The sequence below is a fragment of the Chiloscyllium plagiosum genome, unplaced genomic scaffold (genome assembly GCF_037043375.1).
Source record: "Chiloscyllium plagiosum isolate Xiang-an unplaced genomic scaffold, Cpla_swu_hap1 HiC_scaffold_1, whole genome shotgun sequence".
Classification (NCBI taxonomy): domain Eukaryota; kingdom Metazoa; phylum Chordata; class Chondrichthyes; order Orectolobiformes; family Hemiscylliidae; genus Chiloscyllium; species Chiloscyllium plagiosum.
The window spans coordinates 67,520,371-67,537,828 of NW_028270139.1; positions in this window are offsets into that span (position 1 = coordinate 67,520,371).

Consider the following 17,458-nt stretch of genomic DNA (forward strand, 5'->3'; position numbering starts at 1 on the left):
CGACACCTCCAACCTTTGTGTCATCTACAAACTTGCTAACCCACCCTTCAATCTCCTCATCAAAGTCATTAATAAAAATTACAAAGAGTAGAGGCCCAAGAACAGAGCCCTGTGGAACACCACTCACCACTGACTTCCAGGCAGAATACTTTCCTTCCACTACTACTCGCTGTGTTCTGTCGACCAGCCAACTCTGTATCCAGACAGCTAAATTTCCCTGTATCCCATTCCTCCTGACCTTCTGAATGAGCCTACCATGGGGACCCTTATCAAATGCCTTGCTGAAGTCCATATACACCACATCCACAGCTTGACTCTCATCAACTTGTCTAGTAACATCCTCAAAGAATTCAATAAGATTTGTGAGGCATGACCTACCCCTCACAAAGCCATGTTGACTGCATTTAATCAAACCATGTTCTTCCAGATGGTCATAAATTCTATCCCTCAGAATCTTTTCTGACACCTTGCAGACGACAGACGTGAGACTTACTGGTCTGTAATTGCCGGGGATTTCCCTATTTCCTTTCTTGAAGAGACGAATTACATTTGCCTCTCTCCAGTCCTCAGGTATGACTCCAGTGGAGAGTGAGGATGCAAAGATCTTCGCAAGCAGTGAAGCAATCACATTTCTCGCTTCCCAAAGCAGCCGAGGACAAATCTGGTCTGGCCCTGGCGATTTGTCAATTTTAATGTTTGTCAAAATTTTCAGCACATCAGCTTCCTCAATCTCTATACCTGTTCTAGCATGCTTACCTGCTCCTCAATGGTTTCATTCACTACAAGGCCCTTTTCTTTAGTAAAGGCAAAAGCAAAAAACTCATTTAGGGCTTCCCCTACCTCCTCAGACTCTATACACAAGTTCCCTATGCTATCCCTGATCGGCCCTACTCTTTCTTTGATCATTCTCTTATTCCTCACATACATGTGAAATGCCTTTGGATTCTCCTTAATCCTTCCTGCCAAGCCTTTTCCCTCCCCTTCCCTCTGACTCCATCCCCTCCCCCAACCCCACCTCCTGCCGGGTGTTCACCACCCCTGCTAACCTTCTGGTCTTTGATGCTGAATATGTTATACTCAGCAAAGGTCTCAGCTTTATCCCTCTGCATCCCCACCTTAATGAATTTTGGGCACTACATGATGTTGAACTTTTCTTCCATCATCTTCACCTCCGTGCCCATCCCATAGACCCTTCACCCAGCTCCAACACATTCCTTCCACCTGGACCCCTCCCTCTGGACTTATACCTGCTCTCGATCTGTTCAGTGGGAACTGTCGATGTAACATTGATCACATCAATTTCTCTGACCCCTCACCCAATCCAAATTATACCCCTCTGAACTTACTGCACTCTTCGTGCTTAGACCCAACCATGATTTTGTAAGTAAGCCCACCAATAAGGATGGTACTGTTGTGGTCTGGCATACTAACATTTCTCTCTCCCCCAGACCCTGATCCCCACCATGGCACATCAGACCATTGTGTCAACAATGGTCATTGACCTCATAACATCCAATGATCTCCCCCCACTACCTCCAAGCTGATAGTCCTCAGCCCTGCACAGCTCACTTCTACTTCCTTCCAAAAACAGTCCTGTCTGGGCAGACCCATTGTTTCAGCCTGCTCCTCCCCAACAGAGCTCATCTCTTCCTACCTTGGCTTGGTCTTTTCCCCCCTGATCATATCCCTGTCCACTTATATTCATGATACCTCTGATGCTTTGCACCAGTTTTGAAATTTCCAGTTTGCAGGCTCCAGCTGCCTCCCCTTCACCGTGGGTGTGCAATCTCTTCACACATCCATCCCCTTAAGGATGGACTCAGGACCCTCCACATCTTCCTGGAGTAAAGGCCTGAACCGTCCCCACCCACCACCACCCTCCTCTGCTTACCTGGATTACACCTCTTCCCACCCTACCTCTTGTAAAAATGCCATCCCGTATTCCCAATTCCTCCGCCTCCGCCGTATCTGCTCCCAGGAGGAGCGGTTCCACCATAGAACACACCAGATGGCCTCCTTCTTTAGAGACCGCAATTTCCCTTCCCACGTGGTTAAAGATGCCCTCCAACGCATCTCATCCACATCCTGCACCTCCGCCCTCAGACCCAACCCCTCCAATCGCAACAAGGACAGAACGCCCCAGGTGCTCACCTTCCACCCTACCAACCTTCGCATAAACCAAATCATCCGCCTTCATTTCCGCCACCTCCAAACAGACCCCACCACCAGGGATATATTTCCCTCCCCACCCCTCTCCGCCTTCCGCAAAGACCGTTCCCTCCGTGACTACCTGGTCAGGTCCACGCCCCCCTACGACCCACCCTCCCATCCTGGCACTTTCCCCTGCCACCGCAGGAACTGTAAAACCTGCGCCCACACCTCCTCCCTCACCTCTATCCAAGGCCCCAAAGGAGCTTTCCACATCCATCAAAGTTTTACCTGCACATCCACTAATATCATCTATTGTATCCGTTGCTCCCGATGCGGTCTCCTCTACATTGGGGAGACTGGACGCCTCCTAGCAGAGCGCTTTAGGGAACATCTCCGAGACACCCGCACCAATCAACCACATCGCCCAGTGGCTCAACATTTCAACTCCCCCTCCCACTCTGCCGAGGATATGGAGGTGCTGGGCCTCCTCCACCGCCGCTCCCTCACCACCAGACGCCTGGAGGAAGAACGCCTCATCTTCTGCCTCGGAACACTTCAACCCCAGGGCATCAATATGGATTTCAACAGTTTCCTCATTTCCCCTTCCCCCACCTCATCCTAGCTTCTAACCTCCAGAAACTCGATCCCCTGACCTGTCCGGACTTGTCCGACCTGCCCAGCTCCTTTTCCACCTATCCACTCCACCCTCTCCTCCCTGACCTATCATCTTCATCTCCTTACCCACTGACCTATTGTACTCTATGCCACTCTCTCCCCACCCCCACCCTCCTCTAGCTTATCTCTCCACGCTTCAGGCTCTCTGCCTTTATTCCTGATGAAGGGCTTTTGCCCGAAACGTCGATTTTGCCTGTCCTCGGATGCTGCCTGAATTGCTGTGCTCTTCCAGCACCACTGATCCATCATCTGCAAGCTGAACAGCTTCTCTTTTAACTCATCTCACATTCTTCAGGTCAGCAGTGTGGCCATGGGTGCCCACATGGGCCCTAGTTCTGCCTGTGTCTTTGTTGGGTACATGGAACATTCCTTGTTCCTGTCCTATTCCAGCCCCCACCCACAACTGTTTCTCCGATATATCAATGATACGATCGGTGCTGTTTCCCTCTCTCGTCCGGAATTGGAAAAGTTCATTGATTTCACTTCCAGTTTCCACTCCACCCTCACTTTCACCTGGTTTATCTCTGACTCCTCCCTTCCTTTCCTCGACATCTCTGTTTGCAATCCTGAGGATAGACTGGCCACTAATATCCACTAAAAACCCACCAACTCCCAGAGCTATCTGGACTATACATCCTCATACCTTGCTTCCTCCAAAGACTTTATTCCATTCTTCCAGTTCCTCCATCTCCAGCACAAACATTCCAATGAGACCAACTTTGACAAGGGAGCCTCTGAAATGTCTACCTTTTTCCTCAAACAAGGATTCTCCAGCACTGTTGTTGACAGGGCCCTCAACTGGGTCCGACCCATTTCACGCACTTTGCCCGCACCCGCTCTTCCCTCCTGCAAAAGCGATGGGATTCCTCTTGTCCTTACCTACCATCCCACCAGCATCCACATCCAGAAGATTATCAGCCCCCATTTCCACCACCTCCAGCGAAATGCCACATACTCCCCTCCCCTCCCCTGTCTGCCTTCTGCGGGGACCGTTCCTTCTGGAACACCTGGTCCACTCTTTGTACACTCCCAACACCTACCCTCTGCCCCATGGCACCTTCGCCTGCAATAGCTCAGTCTCAGGCTTGCTGCACTATACCAGCAAAGCTCAGCCCAAACTGGAAGAACACCTCATTTTCTGCTTGAGGACCCTGCAGCCCTCCGGACTCAGTATTGAGTTGAACAATTTTAGGGTCTGAACTCTCCCATGCCCTATCCTCCTACCCCACACACCAGGTCTTGTTATCATATAGTCTGCCAGTACTACCTGTTTTAGCCACTAACAGTCTTCATTAATAACTATTCACCCTCGCAGCCAGATCATTATCCACTTCTTCGGTTGTCCAACTCATCTTTCTCTCTATCTCTGTCTCTCTCTCTCTCTCTCTCTCTGTGGCGTCTGTCTCCAACTATCATTTACTCCTTACCCCCTCCCCTCACAGCCTATCGTCTGTATGTAAACTGACACCTTCCCAGCTACAATAGGTTTTGAGGAAGGGTTACCAGACCTGAAATGTTAACTCTGATTTCTCTTCACTGACACTGACAGACTTGCTGAATGTTTGGAGCAGATGGAAAACTGTTCAGCTTCGACTGCCTGAGATCCATGACAGATTCCTGAAGTAGGGCTCATGCCCGAAACGTCGATTCTCCTGCTCCTTGGATGTTGCCTGACCTGCTGCGCTTTTCCAGCAACACATTTTCAGCTCTGATCTCCAGCATCTGCAGTCCTCACTTTCTCATCCATGACAGATTCCCTGGTCAGAGAGTTGCTGTTTGCTGATGATGCCAGCTGTACATATTCTGGATGATCGGGTTTACATTTACCACTACTGATCTATTAACACATCACACCAGCATTTCCCAAATGGCCATATTGGCAGCATTGAGGCCAGAATATTGTGGGCTAAGGCAGGAAATTTGGGAAAACCATGGGAGAATAAGCCACTTGGGACAATCATGGTCAGAATCATTTCCTCACAAAGGATGAGGAACCAAATATCACACAGCTCACCACCCACCTTGGCTCATCATATCCCATTACGGGCTGTTTTCTCTCTAATGAGAGAAAGGGAGGGACTGATAGTGTGAAAGTGGCTGGCAGAGCTACTAATGCTGGTGCAAGTGAGCAATAGGTGGCGAGTTGTCCCGTGTGAGTAACTGGCAGCAATGAGGGTTTGCAGAGTTAGTGGTGTAGGAGGCGGGTGCAGATTAGTGTGGTTGAGAGTGAGGGAGGGAGGCAATAGTGAGAGTGAGAAACATGAATCTTGGTGGGAACTGTCTGCAGAGTCAGTGATAGAGGGGGATGTGGTAGGGAGAAGATGGTGGTTCTTACCCTGGTGGATCCGGAAAAGTCATTGACCTTCTTGCTACACTGCTGGGCATTCCTTCAAATGGCTGAATCCACAATGTCCCAGGTGGCAAGCTTGGACCAGGGTGGCAGGGTCTGGTCTCCTCTAGCAATCCTGCTGGAAGAAGACAATCTTTCTCTGCAACACTCCATGCACAAAGACCTCCAGGTGCTGGTTTGCAAAATGGGGCACCAATCACCCCTTCTCTGCTATGTAAGGGACAAACGTTGCAAACAGTGTAGGGCAGCTTAGGACTGACAGTGCTTGTCCAGGGGCACAACAGCCTTTCAAATTAGGGTTGTCAACAGGGATGCCAATCCTTTCCAGATTAACCTGGCAGTGTTGAGTTCTTTCAGCTACACTGAGTGGTAAAAGCAAACTAGCATTGGACAAGGGCGATGTCATAGTGGCATGGTAGGTGAGTTAATAAGGTGAGTTTGGGACAATAGTGCAAGAAAGAAGGTTGCTAAGCCACTGGTGAGGATATTTGCCTCCTCACTCTCCACAGGAGTCGTACCGGAGGATTGGAAAGTGGCGAATGTTGTTCCACTTTTCAAGAAGGGTAATAGGGAAATCCCTGGCAATTACAGACCAGTCAGTCTTACATCTGTGGTCAGCAAACTTTTGGAAAGAATTCTGAGGGATAGGATTTTATGACTATTTGGCAAAGCATAGAGTGATTAAAGGCAGTCAGCATGGCTTTGTGAGGGGCAGGTCATGCCTCATAAATCTTATTGAGTTCTTTGAGGAGGTGTCAAGACAGGTCGATGAAGGTCAAGCAGTGGATGTGGTGTATATGGATTTCAGCAAGGCATTTTGTAAGGTTCCCCATGGTAGACTCATTCATAAAGTCAGGTAGTATGGGATACAGGGAGATTTGGCTATCTGGATTCAGAATTGGTTGGCTGACAGAAGGTAGAGAGTGGTTGTAGATGGAAAGTAGTCTGCCTGGAAGACAGTGTAGAGTGGGGTCCTGCAGGGCTCTGTTCTTGGGCCTCTGCTCTTTGTAGTTTTTATAAATGACTTGGATGAGGAGGTTGAGGGGTGGGTTAGTAAATTGGTAGATGACACAAATGTTGGCAGTGTCATCGATAGTATAAAGGGCTACTGCAGGCTGCAGCACGACATCGACAGGATGCAGAGCTGGGCTGAGAAATGGCAGATGGAGTTCAACCTGGATAAATGCAAAATGATGCATTTTGGAAGGTCGAACTCGAATGCTGAATCTAGGATTAAAGACAGGATTAAGATTAAAGACAAGATTAGGATTAAAGACAGGATTCTCGGCAGAGTGAAGGAACAGAGAGATCTGGGTGTGCAAGTACATCGATCCCTCAAAGTTGCCACCCAAGTGGATAGGGTTGTTAAGAAAGCATATGGTGTTTTGGCTTTCATTAACAGGGGGATCGAGTTTAAGAGCCACGAGGTTTTGCTGCAGCTCTACAAGTCCCTGGTGAGACCACACTTGGAATATTGTGTCCAGTTCTGGTCGCCCTACTATAGGAAAGATACAGAGGCTTTAGAGAGGGTGCAAAGAAGGTTTACCAGGATGCTGCCTGGACTGAAGGGCTTGCCGTATGAAGAAAGGTTGAATAAGCTCGGACTTTTCTCTCTGGAGTGAAGGAGGAAGAGAGGAGACCTGATCGAGGTGTGCAAAATAATGAGAGGAATAGATAGAGTTAATAGCCAGAGATGTTTCCCCAGTACAAGAAGTCATAGTTTGAAGATATTAGGAGGAAGATATAAAGGAGACATCAGAGGTAGGTTCTTTATGCAGAGGTTTGTGAATGCATGGAATGCGTTGCCAGCTGAGGTGGTGGAAACAAAGTAATTGGAGGCATTTAAGCGACTGCTGGATATGCACATGGATAGCAGCGAGTTGAGAGGTGCGTAGGTTAAGTTATTATATTTTACATTAGGATTAAGTCTCGGCACAACATCGTGGGCCTAAGGGCCTGTTCTGTGCTGTACTTTTCTATGTTCTATGTTCTAAAACCCACTGGGCCCCATCGGAGAGAAACCATCTATGACACTCAAAGACAATGATACTTGCCAGAAATAAAACCATACGATTCGACACACACACACACACACACACACAGACACACATACACACACACACACATACACACACACACACACACACACACACACACACCCTGCAAGTGATCTTTATAAAATTGTTTTAAGAAAAGTCTTACAAATGAAGCTGCCAAATGCCAGGACAGCTTCAATTGGAGAAGAATGAAATGGGGGAGGAAAAACTCAATGGGAGGAATTTTCCTTTTTTGAGACTAATAATGGAAGAGGATGATGAAATGGGATAGACTTCTACTTAGCAGGACAGGGTTTCCTGCTTGATTGTATATATCTTCAGATGCTGCATGTGGGGATAAAGCACCACATTTTTTCTGATTCTTGCTGGACCTACCTGGATCAACATTGAGGCACGTAATTTAAAAGGCACTTAGGAAACAAGTGTATAACTCAAAAGCATCACCATTCCCTGCTCATTAGCCTCATCCAATCCCAGCATTGTCAAAGACCACACATTTTGTTAAGAAAGCATATGGTGTTTTGGCTTTCATTAACAGGGGGATCGAGTTTAAGAGCCACGAGGTTTTGCTGCAGCTCTACAAGTCCCTGGTGAGACCACACTTTGGTAACACCTCCCCAGATGTTCTCCTGAAGGCCATCCTGGAAAGAAGGGGAGTACTTTCCCCTATGGGGTGTAATAAAGGGCCATCCTCACTGATGAAGGCAGTGGTCAGAGGTCACTGTGGAGGTCAGTGTCAACTGGTAGCTCAGGAAGATCTGGCTTCAGTTACCATAGGAATGATCTGCTGTACTCCACCGGAGTATGTAATACTGCCTACTCAATGCCTCATGTCCCTTTGAGCTAGCGTTGTAAGGTTGCAACTGCAGAGGATTCCAACACAGGATATTAGGTACTGGGTACATTCATTAGATGCCTGATGCACAGAATTTCTCTCTGGTCATTGCAGCTACCAGTGTGACCACAGTGGTACTACCTCTCATGCATCTGTCATGGTTCAAATTTATTACATACAAAACAGCGAGAACACTCAGCAGTTCACTGATTCTCTAACTCCCAAATGGGGTTTCAACCAACACTTTGGAAAACATTGCCTTGGAGGTAGTGACAGGGAAAATTATATCGGGTAAAAGCAGACATCTAGAGGTGCTGAATAAATATTTTCACTCTGAGTTCACAGTAGAGAATATGACTGGGACCAGTTGATATTTGGATGCTAAGGAAATCAAGAGAAGTGGTGATATGATGACAATATAGAGCTGAGGTAGAAGGACTACAATGACTGTACTGAATCATGGCAAGATTTCAAAGGAGTCATTTGGCCTCTCTTGACTCCTTTTTCTCTTCTTCCTATGTTTTCCCAAAGCCCTATATTTTCCTTCCTTTAATTATTTCTCCAATTCCCTTTGAAATCTACTTCCACTTACCTTTTAGGCAGTACATTCCTGATCAGAATAAAATGCTACATGAAAAAAGTACAACCATGTGCTAGTTGAGTTCAGTATTCATTTGAAATATTCCAGGAAGGATCATCAGCAATGAGTTACAATCCATTAAAAGAGAAGAATCTATCCACTTGTTTTGAAAAGTCACCATATTCTTAATCCAAATGAACACATACTAAACAACACTGGAATCAACAGGCATCCCAGGAAATGTCAATCTCAGTTCACCCATTTTCTGGTTATCCAGCACGCTGAGATGGAACAAAGTTATGCATAAAAGCAAAGTCACTCCCAACCAATGAAACAGATCTTGGAGCAATTGAAAATAATTGGCTCATATTTGCTCATGACTACTTTATGCACAATTTTGTCAGATTAATTATTGATCAAACTGACCATGCATCTGATGCTCTGTCTTCATTCACAGCTGTTCAAGTATGGAGCACAGGATGTTTCCAAACACAGTTACTAAAGAGCATGAGGCCTTAATGCACTGAAATCACATTAACTTACCTGAGGAAAACAAAATAAATAGGTTATGAAGCAATTTAAGAAATGCATACTATTCCCAGCAAATTGACAGTCTCAAGCCCCAGAGGTTGGTGAAACAATATAAAATGCTTTCTTGAGCTCAACAAAGAATCTCAATGCTTTTATTGTTGTTACGCATGGTGCCCATTGCTGGGAATATAGAAGATCCTTGAAAATAATTGACACAACTTTCGTTCATCGGTTAAGAGGTTTCCTTTTTCAATCTGAGCCTCGTAAAGGGAAAATCGACTATTCAGATCTAATAATGGGGAAATTTGCAAACATTTTACTGATACCACTAACATCGCTTAAGTTTGCGGATGTGATGGCCTAATGGTATACTTGCTGGATTGTAGAGCTAGATAATGTTCTGGGGACTTGATTTCAAATCCCGCTATTGCAGTAACTGGTAATAAAACCTTCAACCAAGAGTAAAGTACTGCGGGTGCTGGAAGTCGGAGATAAAAACAGAAAATGCCAGAAATGCTTAAAGGTCGTCCGGCAGCATCGGAGAAAGGGAGGTCAGAACGAATTACTCATTTAAGGACCGTCGATCTGAAACGTTAACTCTATTATTCTCTCACACACAAAAACAGAAATTGCTGGAGGAACTCGGCAGGTCCGGCAGCATCTGCGGAGATAGAAGCAGAGTTTGTGTTTCGAGTCCAGTCATCCTTCTTCAGAACTGTTTCTCCCCCCCACAGATGGCGCCAGGCCTGAGGCGGGTTTCGAGCATGTTCAGTGATTATTCTTGATATCCAAACCTGGCGGCCCTGTCTGACAATTCGGAACCCAACCCACTGTAATTCTTTTGGGGAAACCTTTATTGAGTCCAGCCGTCAGTGGAAATGCCCAAGTCGAGTCTGCAGCGATGGAGATTGCGGAAACATTTCTGACAAAGCTCGGGAGCAAACGGTCTGCATTTCACTCGGTTCAGCCCAGAAATCTCCCATCACTTTTACTTGAATCAGGGATGATTGAGCCGTCACTTTGTCTTAATTCGACTATTGATCATTGAAGCACCGCTAATATTCAACATTCCTTTCTGGTTAACGTTTCCCAGAAACATTTTAAAACATTACAAATTCCCCGACCCAAACTTCTCCGGCGTCAGTTTTAGCACATGCAATCCTCAGTCATTCCCTCTCCGATTCACTGCAATTGTTTTATCACACTTTCTCCAGAGGCGGTATTTTAATTAATTCCACTCCACAACCACCCGATAGAGGAGCAGCGCTCCGAAAGCTAGTGCTTCCAAATAAACCTGCTGGACTATAACCTGGTGTTGTGTGATTTCTAACTAAAATCATTAACGTCAACCACATCAAAAGCCTTTGATTGTGCTGTTCCCCTAAATTTACCAATTTAAATTAAAGTATTTTACGAGTTAATGAGAGTGTGTTAGTGAAGATATGTGTTTTTGATTTCCATTGAACTAGGCGGACACATAATACAAGTCCGTTGTACAAAACCACCGTTAAATGTGTCCGCAATTCATTGCAATCTGAAACGTACCCAGGACACTGACACAAAACATAGTTCAATTCAGTAGTAAAGGATGCACATCGAAATGATCTCAGCACAGGGTCCGCTCTTTAGACTTAACGCCCCCTCTTTGACAACTACCCACACATACTCTCTGATATCTAAGCTGCGCCGTGGCTATTTTCTTTGGAACAAAAATGTTCAAGGAATGACTAAAGGTAGGCTATGCCCAGTCAAAATTCCGAAGTTCAAATCAATACTTTTATATGGGGACATAGAAATGTGTTCTTTATTAATAAGGGCCGTGCAGTAAATCTGTCATCCGTACAATCTAGATTCCTAGGATTCATTGTGCTTTAATATTAGGGAACAGTTAATCCACGCGGAAACTCTCAATATTCCCTCACTTATTCGCTAAAATTCGTTCGGGATCAAATTGATGCGAAATTAATCAGGTGTAACAATGAATTATTTGAACAAATGTTAACAAAATCTGATTAACTCGCTTCATGGGGAAATATGACTGAGCACATACTGCCGGAGAACCCGAATCCTTCATAAACACTGCAGAGGGCGACAGACCCTCACAGCAAGATCATTGAACTCGGCCAGCGGCTAGGAACATCCAGAAATGGATTTCTATCGCTTTTGTAATAACATCTGAAGCACAAATTGATGGGAATCTTTACTGAGATATAAAGGACCCAGATTTGGTCTGTTGGAATATGTTGGGTCCGCGTCCGATCTTATAATGAGAATTCCCATTGATATATGACAGATTGTCGTAACAGAATACACCACATCTGAGGAAGTTCATTGTTGGGATTCACTACTAGGATTGAAAGAAAGAGTTTCATTCATGTCGACCTTTTTCGAATACAGTAGTTTTAAAACACTTTGCAGCTACTTAAGGACTTTATTTTTGAAGTGGACGGACTGTTGAAATAGAGTCATAGAGTTACAGAGATGTACACAACGGAAACAGACCCTTCGGCCCAAGCCGTCCATGCCGACCAGATATCCCAACCCAATCTAGTCCCGCCTGCAGTACCCGGCCCATATTCCTCCAAACCCTTCCTATTCATATACCCATCCAAATGCCTTTTCAATGTTGTAATGCCTGCACCACTTCCTCTGGCAGCTCATTCCATACACGTACCACCCTCTGCGTGAAAACAAATTGTACACAACAAACTCCCCATAAACAATGCAGGAGCAAAAATAGGTTATTCGATTCCTTGAACCGGCTCCACCTATCTAACTGAAAAAAATATTGCCGATGCTGCAAGTCTGAAATAAAATGTGTTGGAGAAACTCAGCAAGTCTGGCAGCATCTGTGAGGAGAGAAACAGGGAGAGAAAGTGAGGACTGCAGATGCTGGAGAGCAGAGTCCAGAGTGTGGTGCTGGAAAAGCACAGCAGGCCAAGCAGCATCCAAGGAGCAGGAGAATAGATGTTTCGGGCATAAGTTCCTGATAAAGGGCTTATGCCTGTAGCGTCGATTCTCCTGCTCCTCCGATGTTGCTTTTCCAGCACCACACTTTTCGACAAGAGAGAAACAGAGTTACTGGTTGGAGTCCAGTCTGACTCTTCGGAACTGTGTAAACTCTGTTTCTCTCTCCACAGACGCTGCCAGACTTGCTGCGTCATTCAAGATCAAGGCTGGTGGTCTGCCTAGATACCCTATTTTCACACTGCCACCATACCTTTTGGTGTCATTAATAACTAGAAGTTTATCAGTCTTGCTCCTGAATTTACTAAGCTTCTGGGATAGGCAATTCCAGAGCATCACCACCCTCTGAGTGAAGAAATTCCTCTTCGTCTCAGCTTAAATAGCTTGCCTTTGGTCATGACCCTGATTCCCCTGATCCCAGACCTCACCGCTAGGAGAAATGCTATTTCTACATCCAATCAGTAATTATTTAAGAACGTTGAAAGTTGCTATGCCATTGCCTCTCATTCATCTGCATTTCAGAGAATACAAAACTAGACTCAGAGTCACCACCTAAGGAATCAGTCTGGTGACTCATGACCAAACATGATTGCCCACTCTCTCTGTGGCAAGTATATTCATCCTTAGGCAAGGGGGTCACTATTGTATACATTACTCCAGGTGCAGTGTTCTAAACAATTGAACTAAAACTTTGCTCCTATAAGCAAATCCTCTTGTGTTAAAGTTTAACATATTGCTTGCCTTCTGAATTACTTGTCGCATATGCGTGCTAGCTTTAAGTAACTTACGAACAAGCCAGCAAAGCCCCTTTGGACATCAACACTTCCTAATTCCTCACCATTAAATTCCTCTTAGCAAAGTAGATAGAATCACACATATACACACTGTGTTCCATCCACAACTGCTCTGAGGCTATTCATTTGGTATTCGCTACGAGGGTGGAAAGAAAGTTTCCCCTTTCAACTCTGTTGAAACCATTCTCAAAAACTCAACCAGGTTTGTCTGACATGGTTTTCCCTTCATAAACCCACGTTGACGCTACCCACTCAGATAATTGCTTTCTCAATATCGAGTAACCGCATCTTTTATAATGGATTCTAATTCCCTACGACTGAATTCAACCCAGAAGGTCTAAAGTTCCCAGGATTCTCTCCCTTCTTCCAGAAACAGTGGAATTATACTTGTAATCTTTCCAACTGCAAGCGCCATTGCTGAATTAATAGAATTTTGAAAGATGATCACCAATGTGTCCTTTATCTGAGAGTCATCTTTACACACTGTATGTTGATGGTCATCAGGGATCTGCAGCTTAGCAATTTTCAGTCCCTTTAAATGCTGCAATACTACTTTCTTTCAATTACATACTCTCACTAGACGCTTGGATCTTAATTATTACAGGTGGACTGCTTGTATTTTCTTCTATGCACACAGATGCAAATTACTTATTTTGCTTCTCTAACATATCTCTATTTTCAATTATAAATTCTTATCTCTCTGCCTGTAACAGATTCGCATTTGTCTTTACTAACCTTTTCATTTTAAATATTTTTACTGACTAAACATCAATTTTTATGCTTCATACAATTTTACATTCATGCTTGACACGCATTCCTTATCAATTCATTTGTCCTTCTTTGCTGAATTCTAAAACTCGTCCAATTTTCAGGCTTACTACATTTTTAGCAACTTTATAAGCTTCCTCATTTGACCTAATATTTAACTTCTCACATTAGCCATGGTTTTCTCACTTTACCTAATGGGGATTTTTGCCTTATATATTTTTTTAAACGAGGCATTGTTTCTTTAAATACCGATTTACTGTCAAACTTTTAATGTATTTTCCTGATCCATCACAGCACTCCTGCCCCACAACATTTGTGCACATTAAATTTATCCAGTCTTATTCTTATCCAGTATAAATTAAAGTCACCCATGATTACTGAATTGTACTTCTTACATGGATATATAATTGCCTGTATTATACTGCACCCTGCATTACCATTATTCTTTGCTGTTTGAGAACCACTCCTATCAACGTGTTCTGCCCCTTGCTGTTTCTTACCTCAATCCAAACAGATAAGTATGTCCTTCCTCTCATTAATGCATCAATTCCAGAACTTATTAGCATTACCCACTTTTCTTTTTGATTATCCTCCCAAAATATTGAATATACTTTAATATTCAGTCTCGAGTTTGCTACTATGACTCTGTAATTTTTTTAATTCTCTCCTCGGATGAAGGCATTGTTGGCTGGCCAGCACTTATTGCCCATCCCTTGCTGCCTTCAAGAAGATGGTGGTGAACAGTCTTATCTATGCTACGTAACTCTGTGATCTGCTTATGTTGCTCGCAAGACAAAACTTCTCACGTGAAAATAAATTCAATTCTTGAACTCTGCAGTCGATGTGCTGTAGGAAGACCCACAATGTAGAAGATACAGAGGCTTGATCACACGCACCAACAGGTTCAATAACAGCTTATTCTCTGCTGTTATTAGACTGCTCAATGGACCTGATGAAGGGCGTTTGCCCGAAACGTCGATTCTCCTGCTCCTCGGATGCTGCCTGACCTGCTGGGCTTTTCCAGAACCACACTCTCAATTCTGATCTCCAGCAACTGCAATCCTCACTTACTCCCCGCTGAATAGGCCCCTCTAATTTTAAATTTAATTTTGATCTTGCTTTGTGTATCTCTTGTACAGGTGCAATCTTGTATGCTTCACTATGTCTAAGCACTCTATGATCTATATGTCCTTGTTTGCTATGATCTGTCCGTACTGCTCGCAAAACAATTTTTTTCGCTGTGCTACTGTGACAACAATGAATCAAATCAAATTACATCGTCCTCCTTTACTTGATTGAGTGTGGTCAATTCACCTATCATTTTGCAAATGCTGTGTGTATTCAGGTAGAATTATTCATTTCTGTTTTTAAAAGCACTGTTCTGTAATTTGGCCCTGGTTGATTCTAGAATTATTTTTGTTGCTGTCTACTTTCATTTGCAGCTTTTCTACTTCCTATGATCAGCTTTGTTTTTATTCTATCTGAATTCCCTCTCAGGTTGCCCCTTCCCCAGCAATTAATTAAAACCTTGCCCAACAAATATACCTGTGAGAGACTAGTCCCGTTCCTACCAAGAGCAAGCCATCCTTCCCATAAAAGGTCCCCCACCTGTGACATCATAGAGTTCAAAGCCCCAGAAATCTAAAGTTGTCCCTCCTGCTTCACTTTTCAGCAATGTGCTCATTCACTCAATCATCACGTTTCTCATTATCATGCTACACTGGGAGTATTCCTAATACTTCTGCATGAACGTCTGGATTTTCAGTTTCTTCTCTCACAACTTAAAACCTACTTTCAGAACCTTATCACTTCTTCATTCTATATCATTGGTGCAAATGTGGACCATGACCTCTGCCTCTTCACCTTTCTCCAAGCGAATGACCTGCAGCAATGTGATAATGACCTGGCCATTTGTTTTTGAAATGCTGATTGAAGGATAAAGATCGATCATGAAATCTTCAACATCTGCCTAAGAGAGCTCAGAGGGTCTCCATTTCTATCTCTTCTAAGAGACCTCCTACAATACAGGACTCCCAGTATTCAACTGGTGTCAGCCTAAAGCTTTGTGCTCACATTACTGAAGGGAAGTTAAAACTCACAATTTTTTGCTACCAATTGAATTATAGCTAACACGATGATGACAAACACTTCTATGTGGTTTGAGAAGAACACTTCCTTTGGAATAGTTTGATAATCCCATTCATGAGGTTATCACAAACAAGTACTCCTTTTAACAAGGGAATCTTTCATGACATATTGAAAATTCACAGCCAGACTGACTAGAATATAGAATTCCAATGACTGGTTAGAAATTTGCAAGATGAAAAACTCCATCGGTAAACTGAGATTGAGATCAACAGCCGGCGGAATTCCCATTATCGAATTCCTTTCTATGGAAACTTTATTGTAGCATCAAATATTGAAATCCCTTTTGTTTGAAAAGGTTCTTGGAATTTTATGAATTGACACCATTTTGGTTGATTTTGCGTCTATTTGATCACATTCTTTCTTAGGGCACTGGGGACTTGTACCAGCGTCTAATATCATTGATTGAAGCTCTCTTAGAATACAGTGTCAGGAATTCACACTTTGTCCACTTGATGGGAATTAGGGGTCACCCACCGGCATCAAAACTATTTGACATGATTCCCCAGCAGTTTAACAGACACCGACTATTTGATGGAAATCTCTTTTGGGAGACATAAAGAATTAAAACCTGATGGGAGTTCACGTAGAAAACCGGAGAGTGGCACCTAATCTGTTTGATCGCATCTGTACTGAAATATCAATAACTGGCTTCTGCAATCAGCTTGCATTCAGTAAGATCGTTGAGATACAAGATAATTTTCCAATCTCATACTAGAAAGTATTAGCACTAACCTAGGAAACCCATAACTTCGATTGTAGTCATTGCTTTATGTTGAGGAAATATTGTAGCAGCCTTTTCTTAAGTGATTCGTTATGGGATGGTTGATTCATTAATTATATTGGTCACCGGTATTTGCACAAGATGTCTGAGCAGGTTGTTGAAATGCTGCGATATGATGCGGAATCTTATAATAATAATAATGTGATTTTTCATATAAAAAAGGGAATTGCTTCAATTATTCGAGTGATTTTCGACATTATCAATGAAAATATGTCCTAAAGCGTTCTTTTCGTTTACACAGGCTGTTGTATAAGCGATAACCTTCTAGCAACAGCACCCACTTAAATGAGTATCGTTCGAAAATTATTTCGTATAAAAGGGAAAACGTGGAAATCGTTGCAGACATTTCTCTTCATAGATTCTCTTCGAATCTGTGGATTTATTGCCCGGATGTGGCTTTGCAAATATAAGTGCTACCAAAAGTCTTGGGAAATTAGGAAGCTGTCTTTGACACATGTTGGATGTGCCAACCACTGTACATGCCATTGAACACGCCCATTTACCACCGTTTCATCTTAACTGAGAGAGCATTTTGTTTTTCCTCTCACGGCCCTTAAATAATCTAGCTATCGTTGAGAAAAATGATTTGCCTTTAGTCGTAGCTTGGGTCGGTTTGTGTTTGCTAACTGCGTGGAAGGGGTCATGTGGCATAATGGTAATGTCCCTATCTCTGAGCCAAGAGACCCGAGCTCACATCCACTTTGCTCCAGAGGTTTGTAATAACATTATTGAGCAAGTTGATTACAAAATATCTTTCCTAATCACTCTATATTTCCATTGTCAACCAGCTACTTACAAAGAGCCAGTTATTACGGTCAGTT